Genomic DNA, 14,094 nt, shown 5'->3' with positions numbered 1-14,094 from the left:
ATTTCAGGTACTCTAGCGAGCATGTATGCATACGCGTTCGCGCTCTCGTAAGAGAACTCTGGATAAAGCCGAGAAAGAATTTGTAGTGGTTCGAAGGGAAGTTTTTGAGGACAAAGAGAAGATAGAAGAAGAAGAGCAAGTCGAGGAACCAGTTTTAGTAGTGATGGGGGATCAAACAGAAATTCCTAAGGCTTTGATGGACTATTCTCAGCCTAAGATCAATGATATTCAGTCAAGCATCATCAGGCCAGCCATCTCGGCTAACACTTTTGAGATCAAGTCAAGCACGATTCAAATGATACAGAACTCAGTTCAGTTTGGGGATTCTCCTACTAAAGACCCCAACATACACATCAGGGATTTCATTGATATCTGCGACACTTTCAAGTTCAATGGTGTGACTGAAGATGCTGTCAAGTCGCGACTCTTCCCATTCTCTCTGAGGGATAAAGCAAAGTGCTAGTTACATTCTCTACTACCAGGGTCTATCATCACTTGGGAGGATCTTGCTCAAAAGTTTCTCACTAAATTATTCTCTATGGCGAAGACTGCTGCAATCAGGAATGCTCTTACCCAGTTTGCTCAGCAAACTGGTGAACCTCTGTGTGAGGCTTGGGATCGATATAAGGAGATGCTAAGGAAGTTCCCATACCATGGCATGCCTGATTGGATGATTATAAACTATTTTACAATGGACTGGGTGCTACTTCTAGAGCCATGCTCGATGCAGCATCAGGAGGAGGCTTGTGGGCTAAGAGCTACAATGAAGCTTATGAATTGATTGAACTGATGGCTGCTAATGAATACCAGAATCCTTCCCAGAGGCTGATTGTTAGGGCAGAAACACGCGCTAATAATACACGCAAATATACGCGTTCGCAAGTAATATAGAATACTTTCTAGTTCGTTCCCACAGAGACTCAGACTAATTATTGTTCAATTAAACTCACTCACCAATGTATGATTATTTCTCAATGTTAAGACACTAACACTTAGATTTATTGACTAAATATTAACTACAATTAACTACTTAATTAATCACTAAATTAACACTTCGAATTAACAATATTAAAACACTCATGTGATCACAACTTCATTACTACTTCCTTCAGTAGTTATTATTATTACCCTTAGCATGCAACGGTGATGATATTAATCGAATAACACGAAACTGATAAAAGCCAACTTTCATTGTACTAATACCATTCTACCAAACATCCACAATTAAGATAGAAGTTGAATAGGCATCAATTATGTTGAGTTCCTATATGTCTACAGAAATTGACAACATAGTGATTTAAGCGCAAGTTATTCCTTTTGATTACACAAGGCGAATAAAACTGTTAGAGTTACCCACTAATCATGCACATCATACATGAACTAATGCTAGCATGGCAAGTTCTAAATCTCGAGATCCACCGTCGCTTCACAAGAGATTAACACCCTGTCTTATATGTTCGCGACTCACATAAGATGAATACGCACAACCAATACTAGATATCATACAATCATCACACACTAAGGTATTAAACAACTAACTAAAGAATTCCATAGTAAATCCGTTATGATCCCATGATCATGATTAGCCCATGATAGCACTTATCGTCATCATGGGTTCATATGAAAACATGATAAACACAAGAGAATAATAACTAAACTAATTATATTAAACCAGAGTACGTCACAAGAGTAATTAGGTTCAAAAGCAAGAAAACTAGCATCCAACGTTACAACGAAATAAAGAATCACAAAAAAATATGATTCCTCTTCGTTGCGGTGTGCTAAAACGGTCTTCTTCCTTATCTCCTTCTCTCCTTGCTTAATACAACGATCCAATCTTGTGAAAACGTCTTCAAATCTACTTATATAATAGTCCCATAAAACTCAGATTACATAGAAGTTGGAAGCCAAACAGAAGTAGAAGTCTAAAATAATTTATCAAAATTCCCGACCCTGCGCGGCTGCTCAGTATAGCTGAGCGAGCGCTCAGCTTTCTGCGCGGCCGCTCAGCATAGCTGAGTGGGCGCTCAAGACCCTACTGGAGAATTCCTGAGTTTGCTCCGTTTCTTCGCCGTAATCTGCCCCTTTCTTTCCTCTCGCAATGCTGAACACATGCCAAGGCTTATTCTTGATGATTACTCCTCCGAAATGCAACTAAACCCTGAAATGCACAAACACTAGAAAAACGCATCAAATACACAAAATACTTGATTTCAAGACACCAATTTAAGCTATTTTAAGACGTTCTAAGTTGTATAAAATGCCACTTATCACACCCCCAAACTTAAATCGATGCTTGTCCTCAAGCGTCACAGACTCAAAAACAAATAAAAATATGCATGAATGCAATCTATATGAAATGCAGCGATCCCCCTTACTTCGACCAATCCAACCAACTTACAACATCTCAACAAATGCAATTAGGCGACTAAAGATCAATCAAATCATGTAAACGAACATACAACCAGAAATGTGGTGTGTGCAGACACTTAACAGATATGCTTCAGAACTAGACCAATTATTATGACTCAACTATCCTCAAGGCAATCACATGATTATACAAAGAATAAAAATTCTAGGCACAAAGTGACTTATAACACTACGAGAATCATGGAGTTTATTACGGAATCTTGCTTTTTATTCATAACAATAATGCTTATTTGACCATGCAATGAGTGAGGTCCACAAAAGAGTTATACAATGGTATCCATGTAGCAAGCGTTAGGTTAGCGGATCCCAGACTCTAAAAGCCTTAGGTCACTAGGCACAAAGTCCCCTAAGAACTTAATAACTCGAGTACCAAAGAGCCCACTCGTGATCAATTATGCATAAACACATACTTCTTTTTTTTCTTTTTTTTTTCTTTTCAAAATTTCTGAGCAAGTGCATTTCGCTCCATCTTGCTCAACCCTATACTACTCGCATAACATGCGAGCCGGCTACTAGCCATTTGACGCCTAGCCACAACTAGCAACAAATTCCATTTTTACTCCATTTTTTTTCTTTTTCATGCCTTTATCACTAAGAACCTATTATCAAATTCTAAGCATAATAACTTGATTAACCTCGAAAACAATCAGATCATAACAACAATCTAGTCCTTAAGCATTCTCTAAGACTTAGTGAAAATACAAGTGCTTCTAGCATGCATATCAACTTACACGACTCAATCATCACTTTAATGCCATCACTACACTCGTATCAACATCACAAATTAGTCGATAAATCATCGCAAAAGGGATCATGGCATATGCATGAGCTATATGATATGATAAACAAATAAAGCTATATATATAAAAAAAACTATATGGCAAAAATTATGCAACTATATGAACTATCTATCATGCATATGCAGCTATATGACACACACACAAAATTGACACACACAAAAAATATTCCTTAACTACCACCCCCAAACTTAAAATCTTCATTGTCCCCAGTGAAGGTAGTAGAAAGGAACACAGGGTATACCTACTCGGAGTCATCATCATCATCACCCTCAGTGGGTGGAGTATCAGGCGACGGGTAGGCAGAGTCCTCACCAAAAACTGGCCACTGGATGTCAGCTCCAAGGCCCCGAAAAGCAGTCCCTAACGCAAGGGTGAGCTCCTGAGCAAACCTGATCTGCGTCTCGTGCATGGCATCCATCCTCCGTGACAGCCTCCTATACTGGGCATCAGCCATCCCAGCACCCTCCTGAGCTCTCGAAGAACCAGCCTCATCATGCCTAGGTCTAGCCATAGTAGCACCTCGTGCTGGACGCCCTCCTAGAAGACGATAACCCAGCCCATGCTCCTCGGGCTCACCACCGGTCCACTCCTGCATCCCATTCAGAGTCCCAGAATCAATCGGAGCGGCCGGCAACTGCAACTGCTCATGAGTCGACCAGTGCACTCCCACTGCCCGACAAAGCTTCGTGACCGTGGATGCATAAGAGATGTTCATGTGCTTAGCTCCCCTCAAAAACTTCAGAATCCCTTGGTAGATAAACTCACCAAGGTCCACATAGTACTCCGCATTCTAAATACCCCACAACAACTGTGCTCTCTCAACTGTGACCTCATGTGCATGCGAAGAATGCAGAATATTAGCACAAATAAACGCATTCCATGCACGGGCATATCTATTCATAGCGATCGCCGGAAAGTGACGATACTCATTAGTTCCTGTCTTGAAGGTCCAAACTGTGCGCGGCCTACAGAGAGTAGCACAAATCAAATCCAAGTCGAAAGCCTCAGCAGTCTTCTCATTCCAGTTCTCCTCCTCGGGCTTCTTCTCTCGCTTCCCAATCACACGGCGAATCGCCGCTGGGTGATAATCAACCGTCAGCCCTCGGACCACAGAAAACCCATTCTTCTCGGCCTTCGCGTTCGCATAGAACTCGCGAACCACGCTCATCGGTACTGCTTCAGGAGACTCACAGAAAGCTATCCACCCCTTCTCTGCAATCATCGGTAGCAACTCACCATCCCTCCCCGATGGTAAAAACCCCCTCTCCTTTAGAATCGGCTTCCCCAAAAGCCTAGTGTACTCCTCCTCCGCAGCTCTGTCATTCAACCGAGGCCTCGCAGCAGTACCCCTCGATGAATCAGCAGTAGGGACTGTGCTGCTGCTATCAATAGTCCTTGCTCTCTTGGGTGCCATTGAATCTGAATAAAAGTGCTTTTTTGTGTTTGGGAGAGAGTTTGAGTGTAGAAAGTTTGTGGGAGATGTATGGGATAGGTGTATGTATATATAGGGTATGGATTAGGTTAAAATAAGATTAGGAGTGGGTTTGAGGGATAAAATCATGGGGTAATGGGAAAAGAAATCGTGGGTAATGGGGCTGTAATTTATTTTTTTGATTTTCTGATTTTTTTTTGGATTTTTTATGAGCTTAAAAAAATTTCTGGCAGCCGACCCCTGAGCGGTCGCTCAGCAAAACTGAGCGGGCGCTCAGCTTGCTGAGCGGTCGCTCAGCATAGCTGAGCGGGCGCTCAGGGGGTCTCTGGAAAAAAAAATTCCGAGCCTGGTTTTTCTGAATTTTTTGTGGTTTTGGATAGGTAATTAACTTCTAAGGGTTTCTCTAACAACAAATCATGGGTTGCCTCCCACGCAACGCTACTTTTTCGTCATTAGCTTGACGTTGCGTACCTTCCTCAAGTTGATAATAAAACGGCACTAACCACTTCCCGGTTTGTTGTATCCCCATAGTAGTGCTTCAAATGCTGACCATTAACCTTGAATGCTTGGTCTGGATCATTCTCAAAAATCTCCACCACTCCATGTGGAAACACAGTTTTGGCAATAAAAGGTCCAGACCACCTTGATTTCAACTTCCCAGGAAAAAGTCGGAGACGAGAGTTGAATAGGAGAACTTGTTACCCCGGCACGAATAACTTAGGATGTAGCTTCCTATCGTGCCACCTCTTCACCTTTTCCTTGTACATTTTTGTTATTCTCGTACGCTTGAAGTCGAAATTCATCAAGTTCATTAAGCTGAAGCATTCTCTTCTTACCAGCTGGAGCTAAATCCAGGTTCAACTTTTTCAACGCCCAATAAGCCTTATGCTCAAGCTCCAAAGATAAATGACATCCCTTACCATACACCAGTTGAAACGGGGACATACCAAGTGGAGTATTGTATGCTGTTCTGTAAGCCCAAACAGCTTCATCGAGCTTTAAAGACCAATCCTTCCTTGACGGACAAACAACCTTCTCTAGAATGAGCTTGATCTCTCTGTTAGACACTTCCGCTTGACCATTTGTTTGCGGATGATAGGCAGTAGCAACTCGATGATTCACATTATAATGCTGCATCATAGAAGTGAACTTACGGTTGCAGAAATGCAACCCTTCATCACTTATGATTACCCAAGGCGTTCCAAACCTTGTGAAAATATGCTTATGAAGAAAATTCAACACTGCCTTTGCATCATTTGTCGGTAGAGCTTTGATTTCTACCCATTTTGAGACATAATCGACTGCCAGCAAGATGTACTGATTATTGCAGGATGAGACAAAAGGTCCCATGAAATCGATTCCCCAAACATCAAAGACCTCGACTTCAAGCATCATATTTAAAACAAACTGATGAGCAACCTTAAACAACGTGGGCCAGAAAAAACCTGCTTGCAGAATATGAGCTGTCGTCTTCTCACCACCATAATGCCCACCATAAACTGTGGAGTGACAGTCTCGTAATATCCCCTCCGTGTCACAGAACGAGATACATCTCCTGATGATCTGATCAGCTCCCTGTCTAAACAAATATGGTTCATCCCACATATACCACTTCACCTCATGCATAAACTTTTTCTTTTGAGATGAGGTCAAATTAGGAGGCATTATATTGCTGACAAAATAGTTTACAATATCGGCAAACCATGGCTCTTCCTCCTGAACTGCGAACAACTGCTCATCTGGAAAAGATTCGTTGATCAATGTCTTATCCTGTGAAGTAGACTCGGGATTCTCCAATCTAGAGAGATGGTCAGCTACTTGATTCTCAGTACCTTTTCGGTCCTTGATCTCTAACTCAAATTCCTGAAGTAAGAGCACCCAACGAATGAGTCTCGGCTTCGAATCCCTCTTGGAAACCAAATAGCGAATGGCCGCATGATCCGTGAATACTGTCACTTTTGTCCCAAGCAGATAAGATCGAAATTTCTTGAAACCAAAGACTATAGCCAAGAGCTCCTTTTCAGTAGTGGTGTAGTTCATTTGGGCCCCATTTAAGGTCTTACTAGCATAGTAGACCACATGGAAGAGATTATTTTTGCGCTGCCCAAGAACTGCACCTACCGCATAATCACTCGCATCACACATTATCTCAAACGGCTCTGTCCAATCCGGTGCTGTAATAACTGGTACAGTGATTAAACTCTTCTTGAGAGTCTCGAATGCCGTCAAACATTCATCATCAAATTTGAAAGGCACATCTTTCTCATGAAGTTGCACAACGGCTTAGATATCATTGAAAAGTCCTTGATGAACCACCGATAAAAACTCGCATGACCAAGGAAACTACGGATTCCTTTCAGAGAAATAGGTGGTGGAAGATTTTCAATGACTCCCACCTTGGCTTTATCCACCTCAAGACCCTTTCTAGAGACCTTATGCCCAAGAATAATGCCTTCACGCACCATAAAATGACATTTCTCCCAATTGAGCACCAAATTAGTTTCCACACACCTTTTGAGCACGGCACGAAGATTATTCAAACATTCATCATACGAATGTCGAAAAACGGAGAAGTCGTCCATGAACACCTCAACATTATTCCCTATCATGTTAGAGAATATAGCCATCATACATCTCTGAAAAGTGGTCGGTGCGCCACATAACCCAAACGAAACTCTGCGAAAATCAAACGTGCCAAATGGACAAGTGAAGGTAGTCTTTTCCTGATCCTCTGGTGCAATACAAATCTGATTATACCCTGAGTAACCATCCAGAAGACAATAATACTCATGACCAGCCAACCTGTCAAGCATCTGATCAATAAATTGAAGAGGGAAGTGATCCTTCCTCGTGGCCTTGTTCAACTTTCGGTAATCCATACATACTCTCCATCTTGTAACTGTTCGAGTGGGGATGAGCTCATTCTTCTCATTTGCTACCATAGTGATACCTCCTTTCTTAGGCACACATTGTACGGGGCTCACCCAAGAACTGTCAGAAATAGGATAAATGATGTCTGTATCCAGCCATTTCAGAATTTCTTTCTTCAACACCTTCTTCATGATAGGATTAAGTCTCCGCTGCTGCTCAACAGTTGGCTTACTACCCTCCTCTAGCAGAATCTTATGCATACAATATGAAGGGCTGATCCCTTTGATGTCTGCTATGGTCCATCCAATAGCTGATTTAAATTCTCTCAAAATCCTTAAGAGCTTGTCTTCCTCACTACCTGAAAGGTCAGATGCAATAATAACAGGTAAAGTAGATGCATCACCTAAAAAAGTATACCTCAAGTGTTCAGGTAATGGCTTGAGCTCCAAGTTAGGTGCTTCCTCAATTGATGGTTTGAGCCTTCCTTCAGCATTCTTGAGGTCAGAAGTACTAAGAGATTCAAACGGCATGTCCAGCTTTCGCCTCCAGGGAGAAGCATTCAAAAATTATAATTGCTTGTTGCCATCTTCATCATCACTGTCAAAATCCCCCACTAAGGCCCTTTCTAATGCATCAGACATTAGCATATGATCGAGTTCTGAAGTAACAGCAGAATCAATCACATCCACTTTTAAGCACTCCTCATCTTCTGTAGGGAATTTTATTGTTTTAAATACATTGAAGGTCACATCCTGATCCTGCACATCTATCAAGGTACGACCAGTAGCCAAGAAGGGTCTTCCCAAGATTATGGGAATCTTCTTATCTTCCTCGAAATCCAGAATAACAAAGTCTGCAGGAAAGAAGAGCTTATCCACCTTGACTAGCACATCCTCCATTATGCCCCTTGGGTAAGTAATAGAATGATCAGCCAATTCTAGAGACATGTAGGTGGGTTTTGGATCAGGCAAATCCAACTTTTTAAAGATCGACAACGGCATCAGATTGATGCTTGCTCCCAAATCACAAAGGCACTTGTCAAATGACAACTTACCAATGGTGCAAGAAATGGTGAAGCTACCTGGGTCTTTAAGCTTTGGAGGTAACTTTTACTGCAGAACAGCGCTACATTCTTCCGTTAGAGCAACGGTCTCAAGGTCATCCAGTTTCACCTTCCTTGAAAGAATACTCTTCATAAACTTCGCATAACTAGGCATTTGTTCCAGAGCCTCAGTGAAAGGTATATTGATGTGAAGTTTCTTGAACACCTCCAGAAACTTACCGAACTGCTTATCCAGCTTTTGTTGCTGCAATCTCTTAGGGAAAGGTGGTGGAGGATAGAGCTGTTTCTCCCCTATATTACCCTCAGGCAGAGTGTGTTCAACAGTAGTCTTCCTTGGTTCCGCCGCTTTCTCCTTTTGCTTAGCTTCTTCATCTCTAACTTCAGCTTCTCCTTCTTTTGCCTTTTCAGCATCAGCAACTTTCCCAGACCTTAAGGTAATAGCCTTGACTTGCTCTTTAGCTTCCTTCCTGCCTAGTACTTCCGTGTCACTGGGAAGTGTTCCGGGTTGACGATTGAGCACTGTATTGGCTATTTTACCGATTTGATTTTCCAAGGTCTTGATAGAAACCACCTGACTCTTGCATAACAGTTTAAGTTCCTCAAAATCAGCACTAGTAGGTGCAGCTGCACTTCCCTGTTGAGGATATGATTGCCTTTGAGCATATTGCTGCGGTTGCTGGAATCCAGGTGGATTGAACTGTTTACTCAAACCTTGCTGATATGGTGGCTGAATAGCATTCTGATTATTACCCCAGCTGAAATTTGGATGATTTCTGTTGTTAGGATGATAAGTAGCTGGTGCAGGCTGCTGTTGTCGCTGATAATTATTCACATACTGAACAGATTTATTGACGATAGAACACTGATCCGTAGCATGAGAACCTGCACAAAGCTCACAGACCATAGCTATTTGATTAACTCCATATGTAGCTAGAGAATTGACCTTCATAGACAGCGCTTGGAGTTGCGCTGCAATAGCGGTGGCTGCATCGACTTCCAGAATACCTGCTACCTTCCCAGGCATCATCCTCTGAGTTGGGTTTTGATGCTCATTTGCAGCCATAGTCTCAATAAGATTATAAGCCTCAGTATAGCTTTTGGCCCACAAGGCGCCTCCAGCTGTTGCATCGAGCATGGGCCGAGATTGGGCCCCCAAACCATTATAGAAACCAGTGATCACATCCAATCAGGCATTCCATGATGTGGACACTTTCTCAACATTTCCTTGTAGCGTTCCCAAGCTTCGCACATAGATTCTGTAGGTTGCTGCGCAAACTGAGTAAGAGCACTCCTCAGAGCCACAGTCTTTGCCATCGGATAAAACTTCACCAGAAACTTTTGCGCAAGATCTTGCCAAGTAATGATGGACCCAGCTAGTTCAGAATGTAACCAGTCCTTAGCTTTATCCCTCAGTGAGAATGGGAAAAGCCTCAGCTTGATAGCCTCATCAGTCACGTCATTATACTTGAAAGTACTGCAGATCTCGACAAAATTCCTTATGTGCATGTTGGGGTCTTCAGTCGCAGCACCTCCAAAAGAAACAGAATTCTGCACCATCTGAATAGTGCCCGGCTTGATTTCAAAGGTGTTAGCTTGAATAGCCGGATGAAGAATGCTTGACTGAATGTCATCAATTTTAGGCCGAGAAAAGTCCATAAGAGCTGGATCGGCCTGAACAATATGATCTCCCATGATTACTGGTTCTTTCTGCTCACTTCCTGAATCCGAATCTTCAAAATCTATCTTCTCCGGAATATTAAGAACTTCGTGTGTCTCCTCAGCTGTATCTAAAGTCCTCTTGCGAGTACGAGAACGAGTTTGCATAAACGCTTGCTAAAGTACCTGAAACACAACCAGAAATAATAAGTAACTAATATGTCTTAATCACTGAGTCCTAACGACCAATGATGGTAAGTACATAAACTAAACAAATACGCCGAGTCCCCGGCAGCGGCGCCAAAAACTTGTTAGGGCGGAAACACGCGCTAATAATACACGCAAGTATCCGCGTTCGCAATTAATATAGAATACTTTCTAGTTCGTTCCCACAGAGACTCAGACTAATTATTGTTCAATTAAACTCACTCACCAATGTATGATTATTTCTCAATGTTAAAAGACGAACACTTAGAATTATTGACTAAATATTAACTATAATTAACTACTTAATTAATCACTAAATTAACACTTCGAATTAACAATATTAAAACACTCATGTGATCACAACTTCATTACTACTTCCTTCAATAGTTACTATTATTACCCTTAGCATGCAACAGTGATGATATTAATCGAATAACACGAAACTGATAAAAGCCAACTTTCATTGTACTAATACCATTCTACCAAACATCCACAATGAAGATAGAAGTTGAATAGGCATCAATTAGGTTGAGTTCCTATATGTCTACAGAAATTGACAATATAGTGATTTAAGCGCAAGTTATTCCTTTTGATTACACAAGGCGAATAAAACTGTTAGAGTTACCCACTAATCATGCACATCATACATGAACTAATGCTAGCATGGCAAGTTCTAAATCTCGAGATCCACCGTCGCTTCACAAGAGATTAACACCCTATCTTATATGTTCGCAACTTACATAAGACGAATACGCACAACCAATACTAGATATCATACAATCATCATACACTAAGGTATTAAACAACTAACTAAAGAATTCCATAGTAAATCCGTTATGATCCCATGATCACGATTAGCCCATGATAGCACTTATCGTCATCATGGGTTCATATGAAAATATGATAAACACAAGAGAATAATAACTAAACTAATTATATTAAACCAGAGTACGTCACAAGAGTAATTAGGTTCAAAAGCAAGAAAACTAGCACCCAACGTTAGAACGAAATAAAGAATCACAAGAAAATATGCTTCCTCTTCGTTGCGATGTGCTAAAATAGTCTTCTTCCTTATCTCCTTCTCTCCTTGCTTAATATAACGATCCAATCTTGTGAAAACGTCTCCAAATCTACTTATATAATAGTCCCTTAAAACTCAAATTATATAGAAGTTGGAAGCCAAACAGAAGTAGAAGTCTAAAATAATTTATCAAAATTCCCGACCCTGCGCGGCCGCTCAGCATAGCTGAGCGGGCGCTCAGCTTTCTGCGCGGCCGCTCAGCATAGCTGAGCGGGCGCTCAGGACCCTACTGGAAAATTCCTGAGTTTGCTCCGTTTCTTTGCCGTAATCTGCCCCTTTCTTTCCTCTCGCAATGCTGAACACATGCCAAGGCTTATTCTTGATGATTACTCATCCGAAATGCAACTAATACCCTGAAATGCACAAACACTAGAAAAACGCATCAAATACACAAAATACTTGATTTCAAGACACCAATTTAAGCTATTTTAAGACGTTCTAAGTGGTATAAAATGCCACTTATCACTGACTCAGGGAAAAGTAGCAGGAATTCTGGAGTTGGATGCAGCAACAACTATAGCTGCCCAACTTAAGGCTTTGACGATGAAGGTGGACACTTTGACTAATTATTGAGTTAATCAAATCACTAGTGTTTGTGAGCTTTGTGCTGGTGCCCATGAGACTGATCAGTGTGATATATCTAGTGAATCAGCTCAGTTCGTGAACAATTTTCAGTGATCGCAGCAACCTGTGTTAGCCACTTATCATCCCAACAATCACAATCATCCTAATTTCAGCTAGAGCAACACTCGGAATGCGGTTCAACAGCCTTATCAGTAGTACCCAGCTAAGCAGTATAACCCCCTGGTTTTCAGCAACCGCAATATGCACCAAGGCAGCAACTTCAGCTGCAACAAGCTAATGCAAAATCTGAATTAGAGGAGTTGAAGCTTATGTGCAAGAGTCAAGCCATTTCAATCAAGACCTTGGAAAATCAAATTGGACAAATTGTCAATGCCTTGCTAAATCATCAACCTGGTACATTACCTAGTGATACCGAAGTTCCAGGAAAGAGGGAAACTAAGGAGCATGTAAAGGCAATCACTTTGAGGTCGGGAAAGGTTGCGAATCCCGAACAAACTCAAGTTTCGACTGAAGAAGCTGGGGGTGAAGAAGAAGTAGAGTAGCAGGAAGTAGAAGTGGAACCAAGGAAGACTACTGTTGAGCACACTCCTCTTGAGGGTAATACAGGGGAGAAACAGATCTATCCTCCACTGCCTTTTCCTAAGCGGCTGCAGAAGAAAAAGTTGGATAAGTAATTTGAGAAGTTTCTGGAGGTGTTCAAGAAACTTCATATCAACATACCTTTCGCTGAGGCTCTTGAGCAGATGCCTAGTTACGCAAAGTTTATGAAGGGTATTCTCTCTCAGAAAGTGAAGCTAGATGATTTAGAGACTGTTGCTTCCATGGAGGAATGCAGTGTTGTGCTGCAATAGAAGTTGCCTCCGAAGCTTAAAGATCCAGGAAGATTTACTATTCCATGCACTGTTAGGAATATGTTGTGAACTTGATGATAAGTTAAATAAAACACTTTAGTAGATTTAACTTAGTGAAATTTGTAGCACTCAAAGAATGTTCAATTATATTCCCGACGGATGATTTAATATAATCCCGACGGATGACAAATTGACATCCACCGGGTGAGTAGCTTATGTAATAATCAGATCTGTAGCACATTTCTGCAAATAACTTTGTGTAGATTCTGTAGGAGCATATGAGTCATGTTGACTATTAGTGGATATGCATAATAGGTTGATTAATTGTAAATATGAGATGTCTTGTAATTCTGTGTAAGTGAAATGGAGTCAAGTCACAAATAGCTACCCGACGGATGATCAACAAAGCTACCCAGCGGATGAGAAGCATGTACCCGACGGATGATCAAATTCAAATATGTTGAAAGTGACAACATAGTCACATGCATCGATTGTTTGCAAAAGGAATGTGGCAGCCTGTTTAGCAGGAAATTAAGAACAAAGAAGCATTACCATTTCCATACAATTGTGAAGATATTCAAAGATTATGGAATAGAGTAGTGAAGTAGTATGTAGTTAGACTTGATAGGTTTTGTTTTATTATCTTGTTTTATTGTCATGTAAACTTGGTGATATATAAACCAAGTGTAGCTAGTAGAACATTAAAAACTAAGAAAACACATTTTAGAAGAGAGATAGAAAAAGCTGTACTTGTCAAGAATCTCCGTGTAGTTTTTTTGTTCTGCTTGTAAAGCAACTGTGAGCAATTTTGAGCCACACAGAATTCTTAAGCTAATATATATATATGGTGGATACATTCAAATCCACTAGAAAGTTTTAAAAGCTTGTGTTTTTATTACTTTGTGTTTTGATTTTTATAATTCTTTCATTCCGCACTCTGCAAATCAAACACTTATATATATTCAGTTAGAACAGTTTTTAAATCTTGAAAAAGTAGCCAGAATTACATTCAACCCCCCTTTTGTAATTCTTGTTGTATTGTTAGAGAATAACAATTGGTATCAGAGCAAGCTCTTGAAGTACAAAGAGTGTAAAGATCACAATAAACAGCAAGATGA

At 40.9% G+C, this 14,094-nt stretch overlaps 2 non-coding genes across 2 annotated transcripts; one reads left to right on the top strand and one right to left on the bottom strand.

The window, feature by feature from the left end:
* Positions 1 to 553: 553 nt before the first annotated feature.
* On the bottom strand, positions 554 to 660 carry LOC141721939 (small nucleolar RNA R71). The gene has a single exon (XR_012574979.1). It is a non-coding gene; the product is annotated as a small nucleolar RNA R71 (small nucleolar RNA).
* A 9,128-nt stretch (positions 661 to 9,788) lies between these two features.
* LOC141721951 (small nucleolar RNA R71) lies at positions 9,789 to 9,895 on the top strand. Its single transcript, XR_012574991.1, has one exon. It is a non-coding gene; the product is annotated as a small nucleolar RNA R71 (small nucleolar RNA).
* Positions 9,896 to 14,094: the final 4,199 nt, after the last annotated feature.

This window comes from Apium graveolens, chromosome 4, assembly GCF_009905375.1.
Source record: "Apium graveolens cultivar Ventura chromosome 4, ASM990537v1, whole genome shotgun sequence".
Lineage (NCBI taxonomy): Eukaryota > Viridiplantae > Streptophyta > Magnoliopsida > Apiales > Apiaceae > Apium > Apium graveolens.
This window is presented reverse-complemented; position numbering and strand designations above follow the sequence as displayed.